General features: G+C 39.2%; 1 pseudogene; it reads right to left on the bottom strand.

Annotated features, from left to right (window-relative positions):
* Positions 1–11,667: 11,667 nt before the first annotated feature.
* LOC139468610 (arylsulfatase B pseudogene) lies at positions 11,668–13,347 on the bottom strand (annotated as a pseudogene).
* Positions 13,348–22,463: the final 9,116 nt, after the last annotated feature.

Below are 22,463 nucleotides of genomic sequence, written 5' to 3'. Positions count from 1 at the left end.
ATGGCGAGACAGTATATATACCTAATGAGAAGGTGTAATCTATGTCTCCTGCAGCGTTAAGGTCAATATCTGTTTTTTTACTCTTATCAGGTGACGTTACATGTGCAAGGCTACATTCTTATCAGCGTTTAATCATTGTTATAAAATTTAGTACATAGACGTCCGTGAAAATACTTATTTTCCTGTAGACGGACTCAAAAGTAAATTCAAACAGAAGAAAGATCGCTCCTCAAATATTATAAACATGGGGTGTATTTGTTAGATTGTGTGTTGTTTCTGTGGTGGGAGGCAAATGGTTTAAGTTTACGAGAAATCACCCTAAAACCAGAGTTTGATTCCCCCAACATGTATACTATGTGTGAGGCACGTTTTTCGGTAAGGCATTTGTTCAGTTCCTTCATGGATTATGGAAAATAGAATGCGAAAAGCCAGACCCACTAACTCAAGTAATAACAGTCGAAACAGACATGACCAGATGACTCACAGTCAACAAACAGTTGATCGATGACAGATTCGAATAGCACCAGAACTGTCAGAAATAGGTCATAACTGGCCAGTAATGAATGATTGTCAGTTCTGGGAAGTGAGCTCCCAATTCCCGGATATTGCAAAATTCACCAACCGGAAAGCGAAAAAGGGAATTAAGCGACGAGAGGATGGCCTTTTTCAAGGGGGAAAATCGACTGACCAATGGTACGTTATGATGTAGATAGTTGTGATGTAGGAAACCGGTGTTTGTAACGAAGAATGGACCTTATTTTAGTCAGCGTGGTACGCACCGTCTCTCGTTTTGTTGAAACTATCTTTTCAACTATCTTAGGCACCAGAATTTCGACTGAGATTGAAGCCCTGCAAACGATGTCTCTTAACTAAGTGGCAAGCAGTTCAGGTAAAGGTACGTCTGTTAATCCAGATGCAGGCTATTTCTGAGCACAAAAGATCACAATTTCATAAAATAACAAACGAAATAACGTTGGATACATCTATGCTAGCATTTGCATGAAACATGCATTTGATGCCCTTGTACACAGTGCGATCAAAGTCATCAAATCCACTGTATAAGCATAAAAGGTCTTACACAAGTCTTTATTCATTCGTTTATATTTTCATTCATTTTCTTCTCCTAAAATTCCGTTTAATTGCTTATGGTATTCATTCATTCAACCTTCGCCCCAAGAACCTTTAGTGCAAAGGCACTGTACTTCTGTAGATAATTCCTTGTTATCTGGATTTTCAGGTAGTGATACCAATAGTCATCAAGCAGTGGACAGCATGATCTCAGTGTAATATTTGTTGAAATATAGGTCATTATTTAGGTAACATGCTCGAGGTATTTTACCGACTCTAAGCGTGTCAGATACAACAATGATCTGTATGGCAACGAAAGCAATGAGATATTTTCAAAATAACATTTCAGATCATGCTCTAGTTTTGAATTGGTCAGAGATTAGATTAAAAGTAAAATATGTTGTGGCATGAGAGAGGTCGCCGCCTGATCACATTTATCATGTGAGAGGTCGCCGCCTGATCACATTTTGATAAACACACGCCACACCTGTGTTTCATGCACACGATAACATCTGGATGCATTGTAGTCAGATAGAGATCTTTAAAAGTACTAAAGGGAAGAACGCACCTTTAGGTTTCTGGACACACCTTCTATATCCCAGAATTATCCCGATTTCTACAAAGGTAGCACAAGATGCTTGCGGATGTATGTGACGGTTGTTAATTGCTGCTGAACAACGTACTACGAGTGTACACGTTGACAAACATACACGACTATTCCCGTCACCTCCGGCCTCAATATATAGACACAGAGCTACCAAACATCACCAAAATAACCACACGCTGACAGAAATAAGTAGTGAAGTTTACTCACTTCCTAAGTGAATTTCCCTTACTTGTCAGGAGTTTTTTCAAACCAGTTCGTAAATATTAAGACTAGCATAGGTTGCCCACCGTAGACAAGTACAATGTATAAAAGAGTCAGTTGCGATTACTATCAATCTTTCTTGCTAATTTTGCATCCCTGTTGACAGCTGCTGAATACAATTTCCAAAGGAAAAACGTAAATATCATAAACAATATAGGTGACATATAATGATTTTCACTGGCATTTTAAATTTATTTACACAATACTACGAAAAAGTAATTGCCAGATCACTAAAATAGACAAATATTGTTTTACACTGGCAAACTTAACAAACCTCCCTTCTTTATTTAAATCTCGGTGTAAAGTTTTAAACATTAACAACGTTACAAGGCCAATATCCACCTACTTGCAATTGTTGTCTCAAAATGGCTCCTCTGACACGGAACAAGGCGGAAGTGATGAGCATAATCCCCAGGCAATGACTACAAAAATCCAGTTACCACTCTTGCCGAACTAGGCTGGAATTGCCGAGTTACATTTTGGCTGGACTAACAAGTTTATGCAAAGTCCAATCAAAGTCACGTGACAAACTAGACATCCGATTCTCAAATAACATGTATTTCAAAGTGCAGATTTCAAAGCATGTTTACCTCCAACTGGGCGTCGACAGATATTTTCGATATATTTTTATGTTTTTAAATGATGTGCTCACATGATTTGATGCACTGCGCGAGTTAAGACCTGTTATATTACAATATAGATCTTGATTATTGATCAGATCGTCTTGACTGCGCCGCAATTTCAAGCAAAGGAATATAAGAGGTGGAATCTGTTTGGTCAAAAGGAGGATACAGAGGGGACATAACTCATAATAGCCAATGGTGGCGCTGCAACAGAGCTTGGAAAATCCAGCCTAGCTTGGCAAGGGCTGGAAACTGAATTTGTATATCTGAAAAATAGAACAGAGCTCTTTGTAGCCAGTATATTCTGTGTGTGTCTCCATTGCACGAGGAATATGTTCTTTGCTGTTGTTGCACGAGCACCAAGCTCCCTCGCGAGCTGATATTTACAATGCATGGTACACGGCTCTTCATAATTTCTTGGGATCCTAAAGTAGCATTTTATCAATCGCGTGTTGTTAATACAAGCTGACGTAGATTATAGGAAATGGAAAGTTCTGGACAAGGATATACATGTTTACCTGCTTCTTTTCTCGTCAAAAGCTACTCTGATTGCTTAAAATATGAACACAGTTATAGTATCAAGAAGTAGCTCAGAATTATATACATGTTATTTTTGTTAGCTTATAAGGATTATTCGGTGGGCGTCGGCTACATCTTTAAGGAATGGAGAGTTACTCGGACTTTCCCCTCTACATAGGATACCCCTTCTCTTCACCGTTGCAATGTAAATTCCGATAGGATAGTAAATTCGCTGTTTAAGAACCTTCTGGCCGCTGTCACTTATTAAGTTAGTAGAAAACACTTTTTGTCAGTGCAGGAGACATGCAACAACTCTGGCCTCACTGCATACACATGATCACGCACACACAGACTACCATTAACATACAGTAAAGTACTAATAAGACACACAGGCAACTCTTGCTCACCTGAACACACTTATATTTACAGAATCAAAATACAACACATTCATAAATCCCCCAAATGAAATCAACACTAAAACAAGTTTTAGCTGTCAGTAACAAAACAAACAAATACCTTCAAATTACAAATCTCCACCACCGGAATATGCCCTACATGCTAACACATCGCAAACAACAGAACAAATATGCTATAAATGCATAGGACATCCGTATAAATAGGTTCTTTGCGACAAGCGACAAAACCCTTTCCATATGAAAGAATAGAATACATTAAAAAACACCCCAACACCCACAACAAGCCCAAAACCCGCAACATCACCAACATCTCTTACAAGGCATACTTTACTTGGTTGTCCTCAATGAGGTGCCTGAGTCTAGATTTCACCTACAAGGTCCGCTCTTATAAATGTCTACCTCAGCTCCAAACCAGTAACTGTCTCTATCACTTTCCATAAGTTATTGCTTTCCACAACACACTCAGCTAAACCTCAATACTGTTTCCCCTCGTCCGCGCTCCCGATACTCCAAACTTCAACTTAACTTTATATTATACACTAGCTTCATACTTCAAACTATTCCCAATCCACACGTTGTCATCTCACATGTCCGTGTCCTTGCTCTCATTCCCTACGGATCCAAGCTTACTTCCAAACAACCCATGGCCACCACCCCTCTGTACACATCTTAGAACTGATGCATTTGGTAAGAGGCGACTATGCTTGTCGTAAGAGGCGTATATCGGGATCGGGTGGTCAGGCTCCCTGACTTGGTTGATGAATGTCATCATATTCCAAATGCGTCGATCTATGCACATTATGTCAATCACTGGATTGTCTGTGCCAGACTCAATTATTTAGAGACCGCCGTCATATAATTAAATATTGTTGACTGAGGCGTTAAAAAACAAAAGAACAAATTCAGATTTGTCTGTATTACACGCAAATGCATGCTCGGACCTAAACTTATTCTATGACAAACCAAGTAATAATATTATAAAATAAATCGCCCCAACTCCGCATTGGCGTCCCTTCAGTAGCCCAAGCCAACATCCCCTTAATTGCCTTACCGGCTTCCTAATGATTCCTGTTCAACAAAACATAACTTTCAGTTTAAAAAACAACATTAATTTGTTTCTGGTTTGTGGACGCACATACCCAGTGCAGTACACTGGTAACAAAAAGTCCCATGCCTTTAGCTCCCTTAGAAGCAAACGTAATAAGTACTTCCGGTTATGGAGCACCCCCATGCATGCCCATGGCTGTACAACTTTTGAACAGCAGCCCATATGTCTCTAAGTAAGGATAAGAATTTTGGATAAACAACTTCTTTATTACAACTAAGAGCGACGTTTCGGTGTAGGTTCTAACACCATTATCAATCACTTGCTTGATAATGGTGTTAGAACCTACACCGAAACGTCGCTCTTAATTGTAATAAAGAAGTTGTTCATCCACAAATTCTTATCCTTACTTAGTACTCCAACTTCTAAATGCCTATCAAAGAAGAAACATATGCCTCTAGCTAACTTAATAACAAGGTTGTACCTACTTCGTGATTACTAGCGAAGAGTCGCGAGGGTAGCGAGGCCTTATGGTTGGAATATAGTTGAAATTAGTCTTTATTTATTTTCCATGCTGACGGTCAGTCCCTTCTTCAACATACATTTCGTGGGGGAAAACATGCGTTTCCCCGTAACGACGATTCTGTTTCAAAGTTAAGTACCTGTCTATACACTGTATTGTCATTACGGTCATCTCAAAGAATAATCGTGGAGAAAGAGTCCACCTTTTTCAGGATGTTTGCCATGAAGAAAGTGAATTTTGTACATCGGTATTTGAAACGCTTGAGACAGAAACATTCTAAACGTTTATGTGTGACTTTTTAAGTATCTTATATTTCATCGTAACGTTACTACAATGCAGATTCAATCTGATTGACGCGTCCGCCTATAGTCTGTTTACTGCAAAATCGTACTGATAAAATGCAAAATAGATATACATTTGAAAGCATAACTTGGTCTTAAATGGTATAAAAGTATAAAAGTTATTTGTCCAAATCGACTCGTCACAATAATTTCAGACATTGTCATGAGGGGTTGAAAAAGCTGTGTACGAAACTGTCATGCATGTAATTGTTGGTTGTGTAATGCCTGTTTTTACAAGGGGGTCTGCACTGTAAACTGAACAGCCCATTCGCACGTGAAATTCGCATGTGTTAAGCTAAACTACTATTGTTTTTTTTCTGTCATAAAATCCTGTCAAATGGAAAGTCTAAATCAGAAGCGTGTCTTTCTGCAGTAGTTATTAAACCGAATATACAATGAGAATCTGTTAAATATTCTCAAAGCAATGTTAATGATGTTCTTGGTATTTCTATTCAGCTAATTTCAAAAAATAAAAAAAACAAAATGAGCTCAATATATCATTACAATACGGTACATGATGAAAGTCACAGATGATTTGAAAACCTTGGTATTTCACGTTTATGATTATTGCAAGCTGGAGGGGATCTACTGACAAAACTGAGACCGGAATGAAAGCTTCATATCGTAAAAGAGATGGTTTAGATCATGCAACTGTCAGTCACATTATTATTTCAGTTGACAGAAACAGTGAGAGTGCCAAAGAAAATATTACGGTATCGACGTTTCAGACTATCCCTGTGTTTCGCGACGCCATTCAGCTGCTTTGTTGATTGCACAGACCTCTTTGTAACAACAAGCATTAAACCACTCAAAATGACATGATATTCTGTTTCTTAAACACTTTTTTTCTACACTTCATGACAGTGTCTGAAATCATGATGACGAGTTGGAGAAATAAACTATTCTAATACCATTTAAGACGAATTGTTGCCTTTGGATATATATCTATTTTGCATTTCAAGGATACGCTTCTTCAGCAAACGGACTGTAGTGAGTTGAGGCATGTTGTTTATTCCGGACAGGGAAGGTATCATTACATTTAAATGTGGTCTCTATACTGATATAGGGTCTCTGGTAGTTTCTACCCTTTTCATATAAAGTAAACCACTCCCCTTAACTTAAACCATAATCTTTTGTGAAAGGCATAGCTTCGAGTTTCAACTCCAATATGCAGGTAAAATCTGATCGTGTTCCCCCAAAGTTGTCAACACAAGACGGATTACGTCAAGTGCGCGTGAGGCAACACAAAATAATATAAAGTATAAACTAAAGATTTGTTTTTTTTTTTCATTTTTTTAAAAAAAAGTCCATATGGACAGTGAAATTATCCTAACCGTTTTTGGTGTTTAATTTAGTGAATGGAAGACTTTTTTTGGGTATTATTTCTTGCAAGGCGTTATACTTTATGAAAAGTTACACAGGCTAAACCGTAATCTGCCCTAAACTTATTATAACAAACCAAGTACTAACTTGCTGTGGGAAGCAATGCGGGCACAGATGACGTCAGTCTTGATGACGTTAGAGGGACGTCATAGTTGGTCAGGACTCCGAAGGAACCTGGACGGACTGTAAACTTTCATTACTGGCAGGACTATTTCGCCTCATGTGTGGTAGGCCTATTTCAGTTTCCACCTGCGTTGGCAAGAATGGGGCAGGTCCAGAGAGATCATGGTAGGATTCCGTGTTGGCATTTATGTTAGGCTGTTTGTGTTTGCTTTTCAGTTGCAATGATCAATGACACGATGTATGTAGTGTTTTAGTGAGTTTTTATTGTATGTGAATGACCTTGGGTGATCTGTCAATGATGGTTCTGTTTTAATTATATTTGTCATGCTATCTTATACAGAGATGTGGCTACTAGTACGAACCAATGCCTGACTTATCATAACTATCCTTACAATGCACTTTCCATAAAAAAATGAATACATGAAGGCCAATGTTATAAAAACATCCCTTAGGATACGATGCATTGATATACTTCCCCTGTGATTCATCGACGTCACAATGACGTAACGCACCTATGGTCCTGAAGAGCTCTGATAAAGATGAAAGTACTTCTCGAATACGTACAGTGGAGTGTCACAACCACAACAATTCCTTCCTGCAGAATCTTTTTTCTCAAACAATCAAAAGACAGCTGGCGCAATCTGAAAACGATTGAAGACCGAATACTGGCAAGATGATTTTCATCCAAGATATACATCGCAGCTCTCAATCAATGTGGCAGACAGGAATGTTCACAAAATGCGTCACATTATCTACAATAGGATGGTATCGTTTTACACGATCCAGTCATACATACATAGACTAACATCTAGTCTCTGAAATGAACATATTTTACAGAAAACAAAATTGTTAAATAATAGCTATAAAATATAATAAAAAGGAGCCCAGTGACTTTCTTCATTTTCAGAGACTAACCAAATCTGCAGAGCAAAAATGCTTAGAATTTCACAACACATGTCTAAATGTCTAAATGTTTTGTTTGCACTATAAATGGCAGTTTAAATGATATAGCATCGAACAGGAGGAAAAGTTTTCACTAAGACGGAGCATATCTACTGATGGAAAAAGTTTCAAAAGTGTTAATACATCAGGAATGTTCAATGTATGATGTGTGTCGAAAAAGTCTAGTTGATGATACTTGTGTGGACAATATTGTAAGATGACTTGTGACATCATTTAAAATGACATTTATATACATGTAACAATCCTATGGAACTGAGTGAGTGAGTATGGTTTTATGCTGCTTTTAGCAATATTCCAGCAATATCAAGGTGGGGGACACCAGAAAAGAGCTTCACACATTGTACCCATGTAGTGAATCAAACCCAGGTCTTCGGCGTCACGAGCGAACTCTTTAACCACTAGGCTACCCCACCACCCTACGGAACTGCAGACTGATGCTCTGTATACTTGCTTTCATCAGCAATAAAGCGATTTAACTCTTCAATGCCCCTATTCATGTTTACCCAGAAATGCAAAACGTTTGGAAATCCCCCCCTGTCCACATCAGGTAAACAATGAACGAACTAAAGAAAAAAAAACACAGATATTTTTATGTTTCCAGGTCTCCAAAGTAATCACCCATGTTGTCTGGTCAGAGTGGCAGGGTCAAGAGCAGGATCGGGTCTGGGCTCAGTGTGGGGTCATGGGGAGTGGTGGGGGTGTCTCAACATGTGCTAATACTAAACACTTATGACAGCCAGAGACTGATTAGTGATTACAAGCTCTGTCCTCGCTTGTGAATTCAGCAGATTTATACAGACCCTGATACTGCCGTAATCTTGACGTGCATTATAGGCTTGCATCGGCTGTATTGGAAATATTTGTATCAGGGTCTGTATGACAGACTACTACACAGGCACAAAGACAGATGAGAACGAATAATCACGTAAATTACACATACTGTCACGTGACTCGGTGATAAAACAGTTCTCAGTGGTTCGAATGGTCACGTGACTACTGAAGCATTGTAGTCATGGAGAAATTTCAGAGGGTGGGTCCATCGCAGTCATCCGGGTCCCATTCTTCAGGGCCAGCATCTTCAGCAGGAAGTTGACAAGGTCAGGGTTTTGGAGGGGGAACACAATGGCTGGACATAGGAGTTGAGGATGACGCCGCTTCGGTCGAGACGGTCAAGTGTCGGTGTCTGGATGTCAGGGTTGATCCAGCTAACGTCGTTCCAGCCAAGGTCATCTGCTACCATGAAGACAATGTGCTGATGTTTAAACACGAAGCAACTATAAGAGCAATGGCAACTGTAAGCTCCATATTAATGAAGTAATACCACTACATGTGGTGAGTCAGTATATATACCTAATGGCAAAGCCTGATCTGTGTCTCCTGCAGGGTTAAGAGCAATATCTCTCTCACTCTTTTCAGGTCACGCTACAAGTGTATTTTTGTTCATGTCTCCCAAAGTTTTGAGACTCAAACGCTTCACTGGCTCAAAATCTTTGCCTGTTTTCCCAAAACGAAATATTTATCTCCTAAATGGACAGCATGATCCCGGTTTACTGACCAGTTAATTGCGATTCCTTGTCATCTTTCAAAGAATCTTCCTCTCATAATTGACAAATTGCAATGGTACATTTACTAAACTTTCATTTACATTTCAATAAAGGGTGGTTTCTTACTCATTGTGCGATCCCTGTTGACACCTGCTGATTACAATTTGCAAAAGAAAAGATATCAAACCATAAACAAAACAGGTAAAACATAATGATTATGAGCTGCATGGTAAGCAATTGCCAGATAAATAAAATAAACCATATGGTTTTTCACTGGCAAACTTAACAAACCTCGCTTCTTTATTGAGTACATGCTATTAAGTGTTAAATGTTGTCAGTCATAAACAAATAACATTAACAACTTTCAAGGTCAATACATACCTAACACTCTGACTCATAATTATCTACCTGTCTCAAAATGGCGACCCGGACAACAAATATGTGAGGTCATTCTCTCCATTCCTTGGCAACAAGATGGACTTAGGTTCTGTGAGGGTAGGGTTCGTTTCTGGAGCATAACTCATAAACCGTCACATATATTTTTATGAAACTTTGCAGGTCTGTCAGGTACATGCTGAACTGGTGCCTTTTGCTATTTAGAAATTTTAGAATTTTGTTTACGTTTCCATGGCAACAAGATGGACTTAGGTTATAAACTCTTCTATTTTTACAATTTCCATGACAAGTTCCACCTCGGTTAAAAAAGGTTGTTTGTTTAGATTTAATTATATCATAAATTCTGGGGCGGGGGATATAGCCACGTTAGTAACATTGATAACAGGTATATCTTTTAAAACTGTATGGAACTATACAAGGACATTACGATAAATAATAATACGTAATAGAAACGAGATAGAGATCACCAGTCACCAAAGTGAGGTCACCATACAAGGGATCGCGGGGATATTTCTGCTTCCTGCACAGTTTCAGTAAGTTAAGGCCAAAATTGAAGGAAACAAGTATTCAACGAGTAAAAGGTAGTAGAAAAATACATCCTTTGAATGATATGGAGTCACATACCCTCTCAAGGGGACAATGAAATTATTACACTTCAGCCCCCTCTTGACGGTGTTTATGAATTCGGTAAGTATGGGAGGTAACCGCAAACAAGAGAGAAACATATCAAAAAGGAACTAGTGAATGAATATTGATTTCTTTTCTTCTAAATATATCTGTGTAACTTTTTTTCTCATTGCAATTTGTTTCCATTTAAATTTGAATCAACAATGTATTGTCTTCGAGGTAATGTTCTGATGTTCTGTTCCCATTCAGCCGTTCTTAGCCTTTCAACGTTTACAGGGGGAGGTCACAGCTTGTTGAATATATTTGACGAATTATGTTTTTGTATATGTAATCTCATAAACAAAGAGTTTGCTGCCGTGTTAAAAGCATCAGAACATTTCTTGTATTTTACTTTATGAGTCAGTGTTTCCTAACAAAAAACCATGGAGAACTGTAGTCAACAGAGCAGTCTTTATTGACCACGATGTTTCAGTTCATTTAGGTTAGTCTGGTTACAAAAATACTCATACAAGACCAACCTTACATGTGTACAGGCTTCTGGCTTTGGAGTATCAAAATCGTAAAACAAAATTTCAATTGTGTGTCAAATCTCTTCACGATCCAACACTTTGTAGGAGTGTGATTGTGTCACGGACATTATTTTCAATGATGTCTTGAGGAACCTGGAGTGACCAAGAACTTTCGTCAGTGGCAGGGTTATTTCACCTTGCGTTGTGGCAGGACGAAAGGACGTATATCATAAACCTTCGCTGGTAAGGACGTGACAAATTCAGAGACTCCTGTTTGTTAGCTGCAGTGTGTCGAGGGCCCTGTATGTATGTATGTGGTGTTTGATTTGTGAATGAGTGGTACTGTTTTGTCTACAATTGTCATGTTATCTTAAACAGGGAGGTTATACAAATATTTCATAAAATGGCGAATCACAGAAACCTGGCAAAAACCATTGCATTTTTTTGGATCACGTGTGGACATCGCCACTTGAAATAGAATCAATAGTGCTGAACTTGTATTAACATATTTATCATATTTATCCCTTATAATCCATTGACGTCACAATGACATCAATGGTCCTGAAGAGCTCTGATAAAGGTGGAAGTACTTCTCTAATACCCATGGAAGTGTCACAACAACAAGAATTGCTTCCTCGAATGAAACAATAAACCAACAGAAAGTGCATTGTAGACTGACAATTTAATTTGTTTCAAACAAGATTTATATCACAGTTCCAGAGAGGAATGCATCACTTTATTCCTAAATAGGACATTATTTTCCTACATGATCCGGTTTTACAGAGGAATTACGTATAATCAAGCAAATCAGATACAAAATAATCACATGACTTTAGGCACAACACATCTCTTGGGGAATCGAATGGTCACGTGACTTTAGGCACAACACGTCTCTCGGTCGGTCAACTGGTCACGGGACAATATCGAAGCAATTTCTAGCACCAGCCGGGGCTCCAGCTACCGTTGAAGTTGACTGGATTAGATCGAGGGTCAGAGGGTGGGTCCATTGCAGGCACCCGAGTCCCATTCTTCAGGGCCAGCATCTGCAGCAGGAAGTTGACAAGGTAGGGGTTGTCTTTGGAGATGTCCTGGTGCTCTGTTGGGTCGGCGCTAATATTGTACAGCATGACGCTAGGAAGGGGAGAATCGTCCATGATTGGGACGTCTAAGTCAAAACCAGGGGGAGGGTACCATCCCGAGTATCCAGGGTCTCCAACGATCAACTTCAGGTCTCCCCACCTGAGAGCTGCAGCATAGTGGTCGTCATAGATGTTGTAGACAAATTGATTCCTTACGCTACTGTCTCCATTGAGGATCATGTCGACCTGACTCAACCCATCAATGTCCAGTTGGCTGGAGTCTCCCCCTGCTATGTCCAGTAACGTGGGGTACCAGTCCACGGCGTGGAACAGACCAGGGTGAGTGTAACCTTTCTTATTCAGCAGAGTCTTGCTGTAGACGAAACCCGCTCCCCTGGTACCTCCCTCCCATAGTGTGTTTTTTCCGCCCCTCAGAGGCCAGTTATTGGCACCTCTTGTAGGAGGCCCACCGTTGTCTGTTGTAAACACAAGAAGTAGGTTGTCCATGAATCCAAGGTCCTCAAGGACAGTGGTGATGTTGTACACAGCATCGTCCAAAGCACTTACCATGCCACTGTAAACCTTTCTATTTAAATCATGAATGTGGCTGTATCGGTTTGAATATTTGGTCGGCACCTGCAGTGGCCCATGTACAGCTTGAAACGGCAGATATAGATACATCGGCTTGGACTTGTCGTGGTTCATTATGATGTCAATGGCTCTCTTTGCAAACACGTATGTGGAGTATTCCCCTTGAGCGCCCTTGTACACATCTGTCATGTTCCTGAAGTCATAACCATTGTAATCAGCGACCTCGTCACTGACATGTGTGAAGTAGTCCTCCATACCTGCATAGTAGCCCATGAAGGTGTCAAAGCCTCTGTAGGTGGGCGTGTACTTCCAATCACAGAAGCCTAGGTGCCATTTGCCGACCATGTGGGTGTCATAGCCGAGGGTCTTCAGCCTCTGTGGGATGGTGGTCAGATTAGCTGGCATGTACTTGGGCTGTTCTATGAAGATAACTTTATCCTGGAGCCCTGTGTGGTATGGAAACTTGCCTGACATGAAGCAGTTTCTGGAGGGGGAACACAGTGGCTGGACGTAGGAGGAGTTAAGGATGACACCACTATGGGCGAGGCGGTCAAGTGTCGGGGTCTTGATGTCGGGGTTAATCCAGCCAACATCATTCCAGCCAAGGTCATCGGCCACAATGAAGACAATGTGTGGTTTGTCTGCAGCAGTGCTGATTTTTAAACACAAAGCGACTATAATAGCGAGGACAACTGAAAGCTCCATGTTAATGAAGTAACACCTATACATATGGCGAGACAGTATATATACCTAATGAGAAGGTGTAATCTATGTCTCCTGCAGCGTTAAGGTCAATATCTGTTTTTTTACTCTTATCAGGTGACGTTACATGTGCAAGGCTACATTCTTATCAGCGTTTAATCATTGTTATAAAATTTAGTACATAGACGTCCGTGAAAATACTTATTTTCCTGTAGACGGACTCAAAAGTAAATTCAAACAGAAGAAAGATCGCTCCTCAAATATTATAAACATGGGGTGTATTTGTTAGATTGTGTGTTGTTTCTGTGGTGGGAGGCAAATGGTTTAAGTTTACGAGAAATCACCCTAAAACCAGAGTTTGATTCCCCCAACATGTATACTATGTGTGAGGCACGTTTTTCGGTAAGGCATTTGTTCAGTTCCTTCATGGATTATGGAAAATAGAATGCGAAAAGCCAGACCCACTTACTCAAGTAATAACAGTCGAAACAGACATGACTAGATGACTCACAGTAAACAAACAGTTGACCGATGACAGATTCGAATAGCACCAGAACTGTCAGAAATAGGTCATAACTGGCCAGTAATGAATGATTGTCAGTTCTGGGAAGTGAGCTCCCAATTCCCGGATATTGCGAAATTCACCAACCGGAAAGCGAAAAAGGGAATTGAGCGACGAGAGGATGGGCTATTTCAAGGGGGAAAATCGACTGACCAATGGTACGTTATGATGTAGATAGTTGTGATGTAGGAACCCGGTGTTTGTAACGAAGAATGGACCTTATTTTAGTCAGCGTGGTACGCACCATCTCTCGTTTTGTTGAAACTATCTTTTCAACTATCTTAGGCACCAGAATTTCGACTGAGATTGAAGCCCTGCAAACGATGTCTCTTAACTAAGTGGCAAGCAGTTCAGGTAAAGGTACGTCTGTTAATCCAGATGCAGGCTATTTCTGAGCACAAAAGATCACAATTTCATAAAATAACAAACGAAATAACGTTGGATACATCTATGCTAGCATTTGCATGAAACATGCATTTGATGCCCTTGTACACAGTGCGATCACAGTCATCAAATCCACTGTATAAGCATAAAAGGTCTTACACAAGTCTTTATTCATTCGTTTATATTTTCATTCATTTTCTTCTCCTAAAATTCCGTTTAATTGCTTATGGTATTCATTCATTCAACCTTCGCCCCAGGAACCTTTAGTGCAAAGGCACTGTACTTTTGTAGATAATTCCTTGTTATCTGGATTTTCATGTAGTGATACCAATAGTCATCAAGCAGTGGACAGCATGATCTCAGTGTAATATTTGTTGAAATATAGGTCATTATTTAGGTAACATGCTCGAGGTATTTTACCGACTCTAAGCGTGTCAGATACAACAATGATCTGTATGGCAAAGAAAGCAATGAGATATTTTCAAAATAACATTTCAGATCATGCTCTAGTTTGGAATTGGTCAGAGTTTTGAATTGGTCAGAGATTAGATTAAAAGTAAAATATGTTGTGGCATGAGAGAGGTCGCCGCCTGATCACATTTTGATAAACACACGCCACACCTGTGTTTCATGCACACGATAACATCTGGATGCGTTGTAGTCAGATAGAGATCTTAAAAAGTACTAAAGGGAAGAACGCACCTTTAGGTTTCTGGACACACCTTCTATATCCCAACATACACGACTATTCCTGTCACCTCCAGCCTCATTATATAGACACAGAGCTACCAAACATCACCAAAATAACCACACACTGACAGAAATAAGTAGTGAAGTTTACTCACTTCCTAAGTGAATTTCCCTTACTTGTCAGGAGTTTTTTTCAAACCAGTTTGTAAATATTAAGACTAGCATAGGTTGCCCACCGTAGACAAGTACAATGTATAAAAGAGTCAGTTGCGATTACTATCAATCTTTCTTGCTAATTTTGCATCCCTGTTGACAGCTGCTGAATACAATTAGCAAAGGAAAAACGTAAATATCATAAACAATATAGGTGACATATAATGATTTTCACTGGCATTTTAAATTTATTTACACAATACTACGAAAAAGTAATTGCCAGATCACTAAAATAGACAAATATTGTTTTACACTGGCAAACTTAACAAACCTCCCTTCTTTATTTAAATCTTGGTGTAAAGTTTTAAACATTAACAACGTTACAAGGCCAATATCCACCTACTTGCAATTGTTGTCTCAAAATGGCTCCTCTGACACGGAACAAGGCGGAAGTGATGAGCATAATCCCCAGGCAATGACTACAAAAATCCAGTTACCACTCTTGCCGAACTAGGCTGGAATTGCCGAGTTACATTTTGGCTGGACTAACAAGTTTATGCAAAGTCCAATCAAAGTCACGTGACAAACTAGACATCCGATTCTCAAATAACATGTATTTCAAAGTGCAGATTTCAAAGCATGTTTACCTCCAACTGGGCGTCGACAGATATTTTCGATATATTTTCATGTTTTTAAATGATGTGCTCACATGATTTGATGCACTGCGCGAGTTAAGACCTGTTATATTACAATATAGATCTTGATTATTGATCAGATCGTCTTGACTGCGCCGCAATTTTATTTCAAGCAAAGGGATATAAGAGGTGGAATCTGTTTGGTCAAAAGGAGGATACAGAGGGGACGTAACTCATAATAGCCAATGGTGGCGCTGCAACAGAGCTTGGAAAATCCAGCCTAGCTTGGCAAGGGCTGGAAACTGAATTTGTATATCTGAAAAATAGAACAGAGCTCTTTGTAGCCAGTATATTCTGTGTGTGTCTCCATTGCACGAGGAATATGTTCTTTGCTGTTGTTGCACGAGCACCAAGCTCCCTCGCGAGCTGATATTTATAATGCATGGTACACGGCTCTTCATAATTTCTTGGGATCCTAAAGTAGCATTTTATCAATCGCGTGTTGTTAATACAAGCTGACGTAGATTATAGGAAATGGAAAGTTCTGGACAAGGATATACATGTTTACCTGCTTCTTTTCTCGTCAAAAGTTACTCTGATTGCTTAAAATATGAACACAGTTATAGTATCAAGAAGTAGCTCAGAATTATATACATGTTATTTTTGTTAGCTTATAAGGATTATTCGGTTGGCGTCGGCTACATCTTTAAGGAATGGAGAGTTACTCGGACTTTCCCCTCTCCATAGGATACCCCTTCTCTTCACCGTTGCAATGTAAATTCGGATATGATAGTAAATACGCTGTTTAAGAACCTTCTGGCCGCTGTCACTTATTAAGTTAGTAGAAAACACTTCTTGTCAGTGCAGGAGACATGCAACAACTCTGACCTCACTGCATACACATGATCACGCACACACAGACTACCATTAACATACAGTAAAGTACTAATAAGACACACAGGCAACTCTTGCTCACCTGAACACACTTATATTTACAGAATCAAAATACAACACATTCATAAATCCCCCAAATGAAATCAACACTAAAACAAGTTTTACATGTCAGTAACAAAACAAACAAATACCTTCAAATTACAAATCTCCACCACCGGAATATGCCCTACATGCTAACACATCGCAAACAACAGAACAAATATGCTATAAATGCCAAGGACATCCGTATAAATAGGTTCTTTGCGACAAGCGACAAAACCCTTTCCATATGAAAGAATAGAATACATTAAAAAAACACCCAAACACCCACAACAAGCCCAAAAACGGCAACATCACCAACATCTCTTACAAGCCATACTTTACTTGGTTGTCCTCAATGAGGTGCCTGAGTCTAGATTTCACCGCTCTTATAAATGTCTACCTCAGCTCCAAACCAGTAACTGTCTCTATCACTTTCCATAAGTTATTGCTTTCCACAACACACTCAGCTAAACCTCAATACTGTTTCCCCACGTCCGCGCTCCCGATACTCCAAACTCCAACCTAACTTTATATTATACACTAGCTTCATACTTCAAACTATTCCCAATCCACATGTTGTCATCTCACATGTCCGCGTCCTTGCTCTCATTCCCCACGGATCCAAGCTTACTTCCAAACAACCCATGGCCACCACCCCTCTGTACACATCTTAGAACTGATGCATTTGGTAAGAGGCGATTATGCTTGTCGTAAGAGGCGTATATCGGGATCGGGTGGTCAGGCTCCCTGACTTGGTTGATGAATGTCATCATATTCCAAATGCGTCGATCTATGCACATTATGTCAATCACTGGATTGTCTGTGCCAGACTCAATTATTTAGAGACCGCCGTCATATAATTAAATATTGTTGACTGCGGCGTTAAAAAACAAAAGAACAAATTCAGATTTGTCTGTATTACACGCAAATGCATGCTCGGACCTAAACTTATTCTATGACAAACCAAGAATAATACTATAAAAGAAATCGCCCCAACTCCGCATTGGCGTCCCTTCAGTAGCCCAAGCCAACATCCCCTTAATTGCCTTACCGGCTTCCTAATGATTCCTGTTCAACAAAACATAACTTTCAGTTTAAAAAACAACATTAATTTGTTTCTGGTTTGTGGACGCACATACCCAGTGCAGTACACTGGTAACAAAAATGCCCATGCCTTAAGCTCCCTTAGAAGCAAACGTAATAAGTACTTCCGGTTATGGAGCACACCCATGCATGCCCATGGCTGTACAACCTTTGAACAGCAGCCCATATGTCTCTAAGTAAGGATAAGAATCTACGGATAAACAACTTCTTTATTACAACTAAGAGCGACGTTTCGGTGTAGGTTCTAACACCGTTATCAATCACTTGCTTGATAACGGTGTTAGAACCTACACCGAAACGTCGCTCTTAATTGTAATAAAGAAGTTGTTCATCCATAAATTCTTATCCTTACTTAGTACTCCAACTTCTAAATGCCTATCAAAGAAGAAACATATGCCTCTAGCTAACTTAATAACAAGGTTGTACCTACTTCGTGATTACTAGCGAAGAGTCGCGAGGGTAGCGAAGCCTTATGGTTGGAATATAGTTGAAATTAGTCTTTATTTATTTTCCATGCTGACGGTCAGTTCCTTCTTCAACATACATTTCGTGGGGGAAAACATGCGTTTCCCCGTAACGACGATTCTGTTTCAAAGTTAAGTACCTGTCTATACACTGTATTGTCATTACAGTCATCTCAAAGAATAATCGTGGAGAAAGAGTCCACCTTTTTCAGGATGTTTGCCATAAAAGAAAGTGAATTTTGTACATCGGTATTTGAAACGCTTGAGACAGAAACATTCTAAATGTTTATGTGTGACTTTTTAAGTATCTTATATTTCATCGTAACGTTACTACAATGCAGATTCAATCTGATTGACGCGTCCGCCTATAGTCTGTTTACTGCAAAATCGTACTGATAAAATGCAAAATAGATATACATTTGAAAGCATAACTTGGTCTTAAATGGTATAAAAGTATAAAAGTTATTTGTCCAAATCGACTCGTCACAATAATTTCAGACATTGTCATAAGGGGTTGAAAAAGCTGTGTACGAAACTGTCATGCATGTAATTGTTGGTTGTGTAATGCCTGTTTTTACAAGGGGGTCTGCACTGTAAACTGAACAGCCCATTCGCACGTGAAATTCGCATGTGTTAAGCTAAACTACTATTGTTTTTTTTCTGTCATAAAATCCTGTCAAATGGAAAGTCTAAATCAGAAGCGTATCTTTCTGCAGTAGTTATTAAACCGAATATACAATGAGAATCTGTTAAATATTCTCAAAGCAATGTTAATGATGTTCTTGGTATTTCTATTCAGCTAATTTCAAAAAATAAAAAAAACAAAATGAGCTCAATATATCATTACAATACGGTACATGATGAAAGTCACAGATGATTTGAAAACCTTGGTATTTCACGTTGGATGTACTGACAAAACAGAGACCTGAATGAAAGCTCCATATTGTAAAAGAGATGGTTTAGATCATGCAACTGTCAGTCACATTATTATTTCAGTTGACAGAAACAGTGAGAGTGCCAAAGAAAATATTACGGTATCGACTTTTGAAACTATCCCTGTGCTTCGCGATGCCATTCAGCTGCTTTGTTGATTGCACAGACCTCTTTGCAACAACAAGCATTAAACCACTCACAATGACATGATATGCTGTTTCTTAAACACTCTTTTTCTACACTTCATGACAGTGTCTGAAATTATGATGACGAGTTGGACATATAAACAATTCTATTGCCATTTAAAACAAATTGTTGCATTTGGATATATATCTATTTTGCATTTCAGCGATACGCTTCTTCAGCAAACGGGCTGTAGTGAGTTGAGGCATGTTGTTTATTCCGGACAGGGAAAGTAACATTACATTTAAATGTGGTCTCCATACTGATATAGGGTGTCTGGTAGTTTCTACCCTTTTCATATAAAGTAAACCACTCCCCTTAACTTAAACCATAATCGTTTGTGAAAGGCATAGTCTCGAGTTTCAACTCCAATATTTAGGTAAAATCTGATCGTGTTCCCCCGAAGTTGTCAACACAAGACGGATTACGTCAAGTGAGCGTGAGGCAACGCAAAATAATAAAAAAAATATAAACTGAAGATTTTTATTTTTTTTTCATTTTCTTAAAAAAGGACCATACGGACAGTGAAATTATCCTTACCGTTTTCGGTGTTTAATTTAGTGAATCGAAGACTTTTTTTCTGTATTATTTCTTCCCAGATGTTAAACTTTATGAAAAGTTACACAGGCTAAACCGTAATCTGCCCTAAACTTATTATAACAAACCAAGTACTAACTTGCTGTGGGAAGCAATGCCGGCACGGATGACGTCACTCTTGATGACGTCAGAGGGGCGTCATAGTCTTTTAAAGGCAAATCACAGAATCCTGTCAATGACCACATCATTTTTGCGGATAATCACATAGAATCACGAACTGAAACAGAAAAACGTGATGATATAACCGCTCTCAGTTATCTGACTGCCTTCCTTTCCCGGAATGTAACCACGTGATCAAAACTCTTTTATGATGTTTATCGCTAGTCAAATTATTATTTCTCAAAAAGCTCACTTGGCAGGTTTTTGTAAGTAGTATCCCTCACACCGTGATGGCTTGTTTTTTTTATTTTATGAGTATTAAAAGACATTCAGCGAACTTCGTTAAATAATAATCACGATATTTCGCGATTCTATTTCAAGTTGCCAGGACTAGAGACCCTAGACATCATCTCAGACAAGCACTCAGTAGCTGACGGCAAAAAAAAAGAATTGTACTAGTATGAGTGAGTGAGTGAGTGAGTGAGTTGGATTTAATGCCGCTTTTAACAGTATTCCAGTTATATCACGGCGTGTCAGCTTAATGTGGGAGGAAAGCCCGAAGTGATGCAGGTCTCAGACGTTAACCACTTCGGTGAAACCCACTAGCACGGGTATGGTGCTGACAAACCTAGAAACATAATCGGGGCGAACTGGGATTCGAACCCACAATCATTGGTTTCTGGCGTGCCGAAGGGACGCAACTCTGCACAGCAAAATACATGAAGGCCAATGGGATAAAAAACATCCCTTAGGACACGATGCATTGATATACTTCCCCTGTGACTCATCGACGTCACAATGACGTAACGCCAATGGTCCCGAAGAGCTCTGATAAAGATGAAAGTACTTCTCCAATACGTACAGAGGGGTGTCACAACCACAACAATTCCTTCCTGCAGAATCATTTTTCACAAACAATCAAAAGACAGCTGGGGCAATCTGAAAACGATTGAAGACAGAATACCGACAAGATGATTTTCATCCAAGATATAAATCGCAGCTCTCAATCAATGTGGCAGACAGAAATGTTCACAAAATGCGTCACATTATCTACAATAGGATGGTATCGTTTTACACGATCCAGTCATACATACATAGACTAACATCTAGTCTCTGAAATGGAACATATTTTACAGAAAACAAAATTGTTAAATAATAGCTATAAAATGTAATAAAAAAGAGCCCAGTGATTTTCTTCATTTTCAGAGACTAACCAAATCTGCAGAGCAAATAATGCTTAGGATTTCACAACACATGTACAGGATGCTATCACTCATCACTGACATGCTACTAAAACTGGGTGCGACAGGGGTATTTACTACCCCTACTACTCCTCCCCAAACACCCCTCTCACTGCCAGTGGTGGGCCTATTAGAGGGTTGCAAGTGTCCATGAAAGTGTCCAGAAATCCATGAATATGAGAAGTTTAGGGATACTAGCTAAGGGTCGGCATTAAGTGTGATTCTAGTCTGTCGTACTGGCCCTGAACCAAATACTCATTATATCCAATATAACCAGTGCAAGTCTATAATATTTGATAACTCTAGCTGATCTAGATTACTGCAGTTTCAGGAAGAACGTTTCTAGACTCCTTTTTAATATATTTAATTACTAAAATTTAACAACTTTGTTTTCTTTTCAATATGTTCTTTTCAGGGACAAGATGTTAGTCTTGTGTGATTCCTATGGCTAGATAACTTGATCTCTCCAAAACTCATCGAAAGATTTCAAAGTGACTTAATATTTCCAAGAAGTCCAAATGTTTTATTTGCACTGTAAATGGCAGTTTGATTGGTATAGTATCGAACACAAGGGAAAGTTTTCACTAAGACGGAGCATATCTACTGAATGAAAAAGTTTCAAAAGTGTAAGTACATCAGGAATGTTCAATGTATGATGTGTGTCGAAAAAGTCTAGTTGATGACACTTTAGTGGACAATATTGTAAGACGACTTGTAACATCATTTAAAAAGACATTTATCTATTAACTGATTGAGTGAGTATGGTTTTATGCCGCTTTTAGCAATGTTCCAGCAATATCACGGCGGGGGACACCAGAAAAGGGCTTCACACATTGTACCCATGTGGGGAATCAAACCCGGGTCTTCGACGTGACGAGCGAACACTTTAACCACTAGGCTACCCCACCACCCTACAGAACTGTAGACTGATGCTCTGTACACTTGCTTTCATCAGCGATACAGCGATTTAACTCTTCAATGCCCCTATTCATTTTTACCCAGAAATGCAAAACGTTTGGAAATCCTCCCCTGTCCTCATCAGGTTAACAATGCACTAACTAAAGAAAAAACACACAGATATTTTATTATATATATTTATATATGTTTCCAGGTCTCCAAAGTA

Source organism: Haliotis cracherodii, unplaced genomic scaffold (genome assembly GCF_022045235.1).
Source record: "Haliotis cracherodii isolate W230 unplaced genomic scaffold, xgHalCrac1.p SCAF_2, whole genome shotgun sequence".
Classification (NCBI taxonomy): domain Eukaryota; kingdom Metazoa; phylum Mollusca; class Gastropoda; order Lepetellida; family Haliotidae; genus Haliotis; species Haliotis cracherodii.
Note: the sequence above shows the minus strand (reverse complement) of the source record. Positions and strands in the feature narration are given on the sequence as shown.